This window comes from Rhinolophus ferrumequinum, chromosome 6 (genome assembly GCF_004115265.2).
Source record: "Rhinolophus ferrumequinum isolate MPI-CBG mRhiFer1 chromosome 6, mRhiFer1_v1.p, whole genome shotgun sequence".
Taxonomy (NCBI): Eukaryota; Metazoa; Chordata; class Mammalia; order Chiroptera; family Rhinolophidae; genus Rhinolophus; species Rhinolophus ferrumequinum.
The window spans coordinates 22056231-22067572 of record NC_046289.1 but is presented as its reverse complement, the minus strand read 5'-3'; the positions used below and the strand labels follow the sequence as shown (position 1 = coordinate 22067572).

The 11342-nt window shown below is 51.3% G+C and overlaps 1 long non-coding RNA gene across 1 annotated transcript; it reads right to left on the bottom strand.

Moving 5' to 3' along the window:
* Positions 1-314: 314 nt before the first annotated feature.
* LOC117022958 (uncharacterized) lies at positions 315-3975 on the bottom strand. Its single transcript, XR_004423150.1, has 3 exons — positions 3844-3975; positions 3317-3434; positions 315-416 (listed from the first exon to the last, which is right to left on the bottom strand). It is a non-coding gene; the product is annotated as an uncharacterized LOC117022958 (long non-coding RNA).
* Between the last annotated feature and the right edge of the window lie 7367 nt (positions 3976-11342).

The window sequence follows — 11342 nt, the reverse complement described above, 5'->3', positions numbered from 1 at the left end:
TCTGTCCTGGTCCCTGTCCCAACCCCAGCTGCAGGTCTCTGATCATGCATTCTATCTGCAAGGCAGTCAATCAGCAAACATTCTCCTCTAGTTCTAGGCACTGTTGCTGGACTGGGCATTCAGTGTCACGAAAGACCTTCCAGACAGGGAGGCAGAAATATGCAAACAACATTTGGACCATATTCAGAATTGAAGATACAAAGATGAGTAAATGTCATTTCTTTTTTCAAAGCGGTACTGCCTAGCTACAGGAAGTTGGAAAGAGAGGCAGGCAGACTAATAGATTAGTATTTATTACAAGTGCAGTGCCATGTGATTGTGATGATATTGTCCAGTGGCCTGAGACACTCTTGCCTCGTGTATACACCAGGTCTCTTTTGTGATGTCACCTCACCTGCAGGGCCTTCTAGAACCACCTGTAAAAAAGAACCCCATCCTGTTAATCACTCTCCCTGACCTACTTTATCCATCTTCTTAGCACTTACCACCACCTGACACATTTTGATATATATATTTGTTTGTGGTCTGCCCCACCAGAAGGTAAGCTTCCTGAGGGCAGGAACTTTGTTTTGAATCCCCTGTGCTTGGAGTAACAAATGGCAGGTAATATAAGTGGTACATAGGTGTCTATTAAATAAAGAAACTGGGCAAATCACCCTTCAGTGTCTTGACTTTCTCTTTGGTGAAATAGGTGAGGAAGCCCCACCCTCACTTGCCATGCGGGAAACTCTAACTTGAAAAGAGATGATACATGATAATCGGACATGTGTTTGACTCATCCATAGGTAGATTCACATAAATTCAGCTAAAACCAGATGTCTGCATGTCTGCATTCCCTGCTGTGTAAGCAATGAGGGGCTGTGGTCACAAACAGCCAGGTGTGCCCACTCCACGCGCTCTGCCCTGCAGTTGATCCATCCAGTCCCGGAAATGGTGAACACAGGCTTGGCCATGTTCGATTGGGTGACCACCTGTGGGCACAGAGCTGGTCTGCGACTGTGGGCTTTTGCTATCCAACAGGATTTATCTGTAAGTCCCTTAGGGGGCTGCAGAATCAATCAGGTTGTTTGTGCAAGGTCAGGACCTAGGGAATGACTGGAGATAGCCATGTAGGAGCTGGCTCCTCAACCACTGAGCCAAAGGAGAGGTCTAGAAAACGGCAGGTCAAGGCCTCAACGAGGCTGTTTCAGGACAAGGCAAGAGCAAGTTCAGAGAGGCAAGGGTGCCTGGAGGGTGTGATCAGGGCAAGCGGGCAGGGGGCAGAGAGAGGCAGGGCCTCCCACCTGTGTATTGACTTTCTGCAGCACCACTAAAATGTCCTCCCTTGACCTCTGTGCCGTGGCACTGGATGGCTCACTCAGAGAGAGAAATTGGATTTGGATCAAATTTTCTTTAAGCCGAGGCCAGGGAGAATCTAGAGGCCTGACCAATGGGGCAGAAGCCAAAATTACAGTATCTGGGAGATTCGTCCTCAGACCCAGAATGGCTTCCTTCCTGAGTCATGCTTTCCTGGGACCTTAGAATACCTCCCGGCACTCATGTATTCTGTGCAGGGATGATTTCGTATCTTAAACCGACAGATAAGTAAGACCTAGGACTTTCCTGTCCCTGCTCATTAAACTCCCATTCACTTGTCAAAACCCAAGCCAAATTGCCCAAGCTAAAGCAGTTGCTCCTTCATTACCAATTTGTGATTTCTGGAACTTTTCCCCACTAGACTCTGAGCATACCAACAACAAGAAGGACTTTGGCTTATTTACGTCAACATTCCAAATGCTGAATAAATGATAACTGACCGGATGACCAAACAAAGCAAGGACAATCCATGTTTCCTAACTCTGAGAGCCTGAGTACATCTCTCATTCTTCCCCCATAACCCAGGTGTCCGCTCAGCAGAAGGGGTAGGACCTTCCTGTTAGGCAGGGAGTCCGTTCCAGGTTAGAGAGGGAGTCCGTTTCAGGTTTTGATAACCCGCCTCAACCAGATTGATATCTGTTCCAAGTTATCCTTTGTGTGTGCTCTGCAGGGGGCTCCGGGAAATGATTATATAATCCAGGGAGACTGTGTCATTCTTCATTCTGTAGCAGCTCCCTCCTCCTATAGCCATGGACCCCTGGCTCCATTTAGGGGAAGGTTCCCCCAGCCTCTAATCTCCCCACAGCCATTGGGATGACGGGAAACAAGAACCCCTCACAGGTGCAGTCTGTCAGCTCTGCAAGCGGACCAGGAGCCCCTCCTCTTTGGGAGGCCCTGAGGGTGGAATCAGCTGGGTGGGGACCATCATTGCTCCAAAGAGGCCCTGGGGCCTTGCACTCTGGAAGGGCGAATGGTGCTTTTCACCCTGAGGCCACGCGAGCACCTTCTCCTCCCTCAGCAGCCCAGGCAAAGCTTAGTTTCTTGATACCCCCAGGGCACAGGTAAAACAAATACCTGACCCACCTGTAGCCTCTCCTGGAGCTCAGAAGGTCTCAGGGCTCTGGAACAAAATTTGCTTTATCAACATCACCTCTGCCTTCAGCTTGTCACCCCCACAGCTGCTTACACTAACACTGAAACCAACTTTTTCCTCTAGGAAGATAATAGCATCGATGCATCATCATTGACAACTACAGATGACTTCTCCATTTACAATAATCTATTGTCTCATTTAATCCCCTTTCTGATGCTGAGCAGGGCTGCTGCGGACAGGACACTGTGGACACCACTCATTCGTAGGGTTGCCAGGAGTCGGAGGATTCAAGGGCAGGTGACACACACAATGTTCTGAAGGAGGCACTGTTCTCTCTACTTGACAGGAAAAAAATGCAAAGCTCAGAGTGACTTCTCTGAGATCACTAGTGTAGAAGAAATGTGAACCCCCTTCTGTCCAATCCCAGACCCTGAATGAGCTCTTTACAAACACCCATCTCTGATTTTACAGCCTACTCCCCCAGAGCAATGGGGACAAAGCTAAAACTCCAAAAAAGGGCTAGGGAACAAGACACAAATCTCAAACTCCACTCTCAGCCTTTAACCTTCCTCCTTCCCCAAACCTTTAACCAGAGTGGCTATTGGTAAACACCAGCTTCAGAATGAGAACACACAGCCCCTGCCCTCCCCAGGGAGACCCCTGGAGGCTGGCCTGAAACCCACTGTCTCAGACTGTAGGCCAAGGGGATGAGGGGCTGGAAGTGTGGGAAGGGCTCAGATTGCACGGTGATTGAGAACACAGGCCTGCAGCAGTAAAGCCTCGGGTTCAAATCCCAGCTCCACTTCTTATGTGAGGGTCCTAGTCCCTCCCTGTACCCGCCCACCACTACCACCACCAAACACACACCAAACAAGGAGGACAGGAGTAGCTCTCTCCTCAGTGCTGTGAGGATGAAATAAGATCATGCACAGAGTGCTCACCGCAGGCCGGCCATGTCCTGGGAGCGGGGTTGTGAGACATGGTGCTGCAGGATCAAGGGGGAGAGAGTGAGCAGAGGTGGGCGGTAAGGGATATGGAAGTGCATCTGTATCAGCAAGTGCTCAGGGGAGAAGCAGACAGAGTGGACGGTTGTCCTCAGGTCTCACGCAGGGAAAAGGGAGGAGTGAGGCAAGGCCAAGAAGCCTCTGTTCCACCTGCCACTGGTGTGCTGGTGACTTTGTGGAAACGGCCTGCTCTCCCCTCTCTAGGCCTGTTTCCTCTCTGCGAAATGAAGTGCTCTGGAAGTTCCCTCCCACTTGGAATTTTCTAGCAGCTCTAAATCAGCCTCCTCTTTCCCCAAGATAGTGCCTGATTGTGCGAAGGAGGCCAGGTCTTCCTGCTCGTCCATAGCCTTCTGCCGGCCTTCTTTGTCTCCAACCACTGCACCCTCCTACCTTCTCTCTCAGACATGTTGAGTTTATTTTTAACCAGCGTTTACAAGCAGGATCTGGAAAAGCCAGTCTGCAGAAGTTCTAGCATTTGCTCGTTTCCTCCCCCACAGGGGGAGGGTGAGTAGCTTGGGGCAGGGAGACCTGCCCACAGGTGTAGAGTGAAGGGCAGCCGACCTGGGGACTCACACACTCCAGCCTTCCTTAACCAGCTGGAAACTGGAAGGAGGCCCGGGCGGGCCTTGGTTGTGCTGGTGGCAAGGAGAGAGTGAACCTGTGGCAGGAATGGAAGCGGAATCTTCTGGGCTTTACTGATGTCATATCCCCAGCAGGGGCTGATTGGCCCAGGGCTTCCTCTCCCCTGGGGAGTCTCTGGGCAGAGTGGCCCAATGCCCTGTATTGCAGGCCAGGCCTCTGTCCTGCTCTGGCACAGGGGAGGGTGCAGGCGAGGCCAGGTTACCCAATAGGCAGATTAAGCATGTGCTTAGGGCACTGGCAGTAAAAGCACATCAACAAATTGTTTGATTTGGTTTGGGCTTTTTTAAGGTCTGATTCTTAGTGTTTTAAAAATAGCAAGGAAGCAGTCACCCTGGAAAAAATCAGAACTTTGTGGAACTTCCTCACATTGATTTTCAGGTTTAGGGTGGCTTTTATTTTGAATTTTCCGTGGGTGGGTAGGAGGAGGTGCACTTTAGCCTCTTAGCTTTCAGGGCTGCTAAAGGTCTTAATCCAGTTTAGGGTAAATCAAGGATCAAAAAGGGGGTGGGGACACAAGGAGGTATTGAGGGGGAGGGAGCATGTGACCTCAGCCCATAACTTTATCCCCTGGAGGAGGAGGCCTTCTGGACAGAAGGGGGCACTGCACTATGACACAGGGAAAGCTGGTGGAGCCCAGCTATTTGTCCCCTGAGGTGTGAGGCCTGAATTAGAGTAGAGAGACTCTGGGGAAACTAAGGTGTGAATAGTGGTGGGATCGAGGGGCAGGATCACTCAGGACCCTGAAACAAGACCCAGAAGCCTGAAATTCCCACCCCTGGACCAGAGCTGGATTTGGTTCTCCCTCTGCTCACTCTGGAAATGGCAAGGCTCTTGGCCAGAAGTGGCCAAACATGGTGACCACGTTGGAGGGGGAGCTGACATCCCATTTCCTGGACGATGGTTCCAAGGATGGCACTTGACCTTCTGAAGCCCCTGCAGGGCATGGCAGGGACTCATGTCTGCCTTGTCTCCTGTGGTCTCCTAGAGTAGGGCCAACAGCCATTTTGGCCCAACCAAGCACCCAACACCAAATATTTGCTAAGCAGCTAGTGTAAACCAGGCACTTTCCATATATTACCTCATTTAACCCTCATCCCGCCCTGTGCTACGATCACTCAATCCCCGTTGGACAGAAGAGGAAACAGGCTCACAGATGCCCAGTACTTGCTAAAGAGCAGACAGCGAGCAGGCTGCGGTCACAAACCCAGTTGTCTGATTCCGTCCAGCATGCTTGACTCAATACCACAGGTCTCACCCCTGTTCCAGGCCTCTGCAAAGACAAAGCCACAGGCTACTTCCTTCACCCTTCTCTGGCCCCACTAAGCTCCTCTCAACTTCTACAGGGCCAGATACAGGTAGGGGACCTTTCACATGCATTATGGGCAAGGAGACAGACAAACACCCCAGGCCCAGAACCAGGACGAGCTCCATAATTAGCAGGTCCCAAGGCAAAACAAAAATGTGGGGCCCCATATTCAAAAGTATTAAGAATTTCAAGATGGCAACAGCAAAGCATTAAACCATCCCTGTTGAATGGAGGCCTGTTCTGATGGCGTGGGTCCACGTCCATGATGCCATTCCTGCACAGAACCCATTTCGTCCTCAAAACAAACTCCTCCCTTACCTGGGAAATCACATAACCAAAGCAGGACGGTTGGATTTCAAGGGCCCCAGGAGTATAGGCCTTGGGAAGCAAATCGTCCCCTGGCCTGGAGGCCCCCTGACCCATCCTCGGGTGCTCAGGACCGTGTACTCTCATCTTCTAGGTCACATCTGCATGTAACGAGGGCTCTGCCAATCTATATCCCATAATGCGCTGTCTTAGCCAGGGTGAGGCACGTGGGCCCTGAGGATATCTGACGTACAGGTGATAGAACAAAGCCCCACTTCCCTTTCTGACTGACTAATCCTCCTCCTTCACCCCTTCCGTAATCCTTGCTCTTTCTTCATCTGACCAACATTTAGTGAGCCTCGAGACACTCTGCTGAGGATTCGAGAATAATACTAATAGTTTCACTCTAGAATAGTACCTGACCCCTGTCCCGTCAATGTTTGCAGAGGTGGGAGAGATAACTTCTGCGCGTTGTCACCTGCGGGCCCAACCTTGTGCTGGGCATGACTACTCACACACATGATCTCGTTTAGTCCTCCCCACCACCCGGGAGGTGGGCATCATGACCCTTGTGGCCGGGGAGGGGGCTGAGGCTCTGAGAGTGACTTGTAGAAGGTTCCATAGCAACAACATAGAGCAAAGAGACGGGGATCTGGTCCCGGGGGTGTCTTCAATTGTAGCACAAGCTGCTTCTAAACCTGCCTGCAAGGAGCCCTGTCTGACCCAGGAGAGAGCCCAGAAATAGATAAACGCTGTACAAAGGGCCCTCTGTCAGCCCTGTGCTGGCTTCCGCCCTCTGTTCCCAGTGTGGGAGGCACCCAATTCTGTCCCAGGTGAGCCCTTCCTCCTGTGTGTTCTATGTACCAGGCCCTACTCGGAGTGTTTTAGGGGCATTTACCCAGTTAGTCCACCCAATAGCACTATGAAATAGGTACAGTTCTCATGCCCGTTCTCCTGGTTGAAAAATTAAGGGACAGAGGAGCGAAGCAAATAAATGGAAGAGCTGAGAGTCAAACCCAGGTGACCTGGCCCCAGAATCCATGCTCCTGATATCTATGCACCTGCCTGGGTTCAAGTTCCGTCCAGCACACCAGCAGCATCACATGTTACGTGGTGCTGTGCAACTTGGGGCAAGCTACTTAACCTTTCTATGTCTCGGCCCTTCACCTGTGGATTATGGGTAATAATGGCATCTAGTTTGTGGGGTTGTTGTGTGGAGAGCATATGTAAAGTACTTAGAACAGTGCCTGCCATAGTAAGTGCTATGTAAATGGTGGCCGTATTCATATGACTCTTCAATACACGACACTGCCTCTCCTGGATGTCTCCTCCCCTCTGCGAAGCTGTTACCCATTAATTACTGTCCACCTTCTAGTATGTTCAACTTCTCCTTCTCAACTAGGTCTTCCCCTGTAAACATGCTTATGTCTCAACTTGCATCAAAGAAACTCCCCCTCCCATCCCCTCTCTGCCAGGTTCTCTCCTTCCCTTTGGATACAACCCTGGGACAAGTTGGACCTTCTGCTATCTCCACACTTTACTGGCTGTCACCTCACCACCCCGTGTCCTAGCTTCTGCCCGTCTCCATCCTGCACATACTGCTCTGGCCAGGGTCTCGAGGGACTACCCTGTTGCCAAAATGAAGGGACACCTTTCAGGCCTTATCTCCATCCTGTGGCATCTCTTTGGCAGGCAGGACACTACATCTTGTGATTGTCCTCCCATCTCTCTCAATACTCATTATCCCTGCCCTGGGCTCCCCCCGCTCCAACCCTGGCAGGTAAGACGCTCCCAACGTTCCACATCTTCTCAAGCTGCCCCCTTCCCCTCCAGGACCTCATCCAAATTCATACCTCCCACTACCACCCACAAGAAGACAACACCTCTCAGTTCCTGCCCAGACCTGTCTGCAGAGCCCAGACTGGCACGTCCACCTGCTTACCTGGCATCTCCCCCCCCGGCTGGCTCACTGCACCGCAGGCTCATGTCAGGCCCATAACTGACAAGACCTTTTCCCCTAAACCTGCTCCTGTGCTGCCTTCCGAGCTGAGGGCTAGCCCTGCCTCCCTCCTTTCTCTGCCTCTGCCTCTGCCTCATGCATCTGGACACCGGGGCCTGCTAGCTCTTCTCCTACCAGCTCTCAGATCCTCCTGGCACTGTAGCCCCTCCTGAATTTGCCTTCATCGCCTGCCTGGATCACTGCAATCACCTCCTAGCTGGTTTCCCAAACTTGGCTCTCTTCTTCCGCTAATCTAATCCTCACACTGCTGCCAGAAGGCTCTTTTCAAATGGCGAATCAGACTGTGTCCCTCTGCTTATATCCTTCAATGGCCTTTCAAGATTAATTCCAAGCCCTTCAGCTTGCCCGTCCTGCCTCACTACTCCCCACACTCCAGTCAAACCAACCTAACTCCTCGCCCTTCTCTGGCAGAATCTTGCTCTCCTACCTCCTAGGCCCCATCCTCCCCTCTCTCTCCTTCCTTTATAGGCCCCACCTTCTGGAAGGCGTCTTTCCCCAGGGCTGCATCTATGCTCCTGTAGCCCCCTGGTCCTAGCACTTACTCTTCCCTTCCCCTCCCAGTGCTCACTGAGAGTAGGGGGGTGAGGGGACACCAGAGCCAAATAAGAATAAGGGTGACAACAGCAGCCAACGTTCACTGAGATCCAACGAATGAAGCTGAACGGTGCTGACACTGATATGCACTACGTGTTTTAATTCTTCCAACAACCTCATGAGGGGTATTCCCATTTCATAGGAGGACAATCGCCCCTGAGAGATCAAGCCACTCGCCCAAAGTTCACAGCCAAGCCAGGATTTGAACCCAGACATCAATCAGTCAATGTTTGGTGGGTAAATACAAGTTGTCACTGAAGCATGGACCTTTGGTAAGTGTTGAAGGAGAAGCAGGGGGTGATGAGAAGGTAGACAGATAGGGGAGCAAACCTGCAGACAAGCAACAGCCTGTTCTACGCTTTTCCAGCCACCTCTGCCATCCCGGGGCAGCAGAAGCCCTGCTGCAGGCACTTAGCCTCAGTGGGAAGGAGGGAGAGCCCTGGGAAGAAGCCACAGGCAGGTGGGACAGGAGATGAAGGGATAAGGAGGCCAGCTCTGACTCAGCTGGTTCTCAGGGAGAAAGGCTTGCCCTGGACCAGGTGGGATTAAGAAAAGGAGGCACAGGCTGTCAGAGGCCCTGCCTGTTTCCAGTTGCTGGAGGCAGCTGCTGTGGCTGACAGACACCTGCTGACCCCATCGACCTCCGTGGGGGAGGGACAGGCTGAGGACAGGTAGGAGTCAGGGGTAAGGCACGGGCTGTGCCTAGGGCTGATGAGGCGCTGCAAGTGCCGGATCCCCGGCTAGGGCCGGCCCTGCCTCCCGCAACCCCAGTTGGGTTCCTCCACTGACCAAGGTGGCATGGAGGCCCTTCTGGGGTGGGACCAGCCTGGAGCCTGAAAAGCTGCCTCCAGTTGGATGGCCTGGCCAGGATGTTTAACCGCAGATAGGAGAGAGGAACCCATAGCAGCTTCTGCTCTGGTCTCCCCACTTCTGTCTTATCTTGGGAATCTCCCAGACACTTCTCTCCCCTCCCCTAAAACGATCCCAGTTCCAGAGGGTTCCCTTTCCCCCAGCGGGCATGTTGGCAACTCCTAGAATCAGGAATCAGTTGCCTTGTCCTAGCAGAACAGAGCATTGCAGGCCTACTGCTCCAGGCAGACAAGGGGGGAGGGGGAAGTTTGTAGGAGGTGGTCACATGACTGTCTGGGCCGAGACCCAGGGGCACAGAGTTAATTCCTTCATGTTCACATGGCTCAGCATTCCAGAGCTGCCTCTCCCGGGGTGCTGGCCGACAGCTTTGCCCCTAGTACACACGCAGCGCGGCCCCAGTGACCCAAACCTGTTCTCAGAGGCAGCCTCTGAGACCTCCTGGAGCTGTGGCTCCTGAGTCACTAACTGGTGGCTCCAGATTTTAAATGCTCACTCCTCCTTGCAACAAAAACCCAGGCCTCCCCAGCAGAGGTTGCACTGGTAGAGAATGAGATGTGGGGGGCACAGGGCTAGGGGGGCATGTGAATGACTTTCAGATGTGAGAGAAGGAGTGCTGCCAGTCAGGGGCAAGTTATTTCCTGTTCTGTGTCTTGGTTGCCTTGTCTGTGAAATGGGGGTAATAATGGTACCTACTATGGGTATTTTCCCATAGTAGGAGAATAAAAGCAACAAGTGGCCTCAAAGGTTTGCCATAATAAAGGAGAAATAGTATATGGTAATGCTTAACACACTGTCAGGTCCAAAGTGACACTCAGTAATGTTTCTCCCTTGCTCTTTTCTTTTAGTCAAAGTTTCCAGGTCTGTCACCTAAGAAAGCAACTCTTCCAGCTTCAGCAAGCTGTCGTGATAGTGAGAGAGGGAGGGGACTACCGCTCTTGGAGAGGAAGGTACTAGACACTGGAGGGGGTACCTGCCCTCCATGGCCACCACCCTACTTCCCTCACCTCCATTCCTTCCAGAGAACCACCCCCAAGCCACACAAGGGCTCGATTAGGGAGCCCAATGCATCACAGCGATGTAGGTGGACTGGGTGTGGGCCAAGGAGACACACACACACACACACACACACACACACACACACACACACACATCCCTTATTCAGGAGCCTCTGAAGAATAATAGCTAATCCCTGGCTGTGGGGGTAGAGGACATCGCAGATCCTGATTGGGGTTCCTTGCCCTGGACTTTCCTTCTTGTCTTTGGCTTGTCCCTAGATCTGCTCCCAGGAAATATAGACTGGGAGTGCCAAAAAAAAATGTATACGCATTTTAACACATGGTCAATGTTGTTCAAGCAGTAGTTCGCCGTAATTAGAAGTGTCTGGACGCTGATGGTGACCACTTTGATCACCTCTTGTCATTGCAGAAGTCAAACGTGACTCGTATTCATCTTTCGTTATCAGTATATATTGAATATTACAATGTTAATCGTTTTTTTCCTTTCGTAAAATGTGTATACATTTTTTTGGCACCCTCCGTGTTATAAATCTGAGCTTTGGGAATCCAATACTGCTGAAAGTGTACACAAAATAACTGTCAGCAGCACGTCTCTCAGTGGAGGGGAACTGAAGACCTGGAACGGGAAGAAGACTGACTGACTAGTCACTGAGTATCTTTTCATGCTGTTTGATTTTTTGAAAAATCATGTATATGTAATACCTTTTTAAAAATTAAAATACTCTACCCCTGGGATGGAGAAATGGTGGAGAACTTTGCTTCCTATGCTAAGGAATTTGGACTTTATCCTGTAGGCAACAGGGAACCAAAGAAGTTTTCTAAGCAAGGACGTGACATGCTCAGATGTGTAAAAGAATTGACTGCTACAGAGCCATGGCCTAGAGCGGGCAGAGACTGGAGCCAACACACCATTTAAAAGGTTGGGACACTTTTCTCTTGAGTCTAGCCTGAACTGGGGACCCAACAATTGTGCGTCCACAATATAGTACCCACAGAGAGGTATAGTACCCACAAGAGACAGGACAACCAAGCCAGGCCCGAGTTAACTGCCACTTCTTTTTCCCTAAAACAAACAAGATTCCAAGGAAGACGGAAGCTCGTAGAGCTAATGCTCCCTTTAGAAATAATACATCTT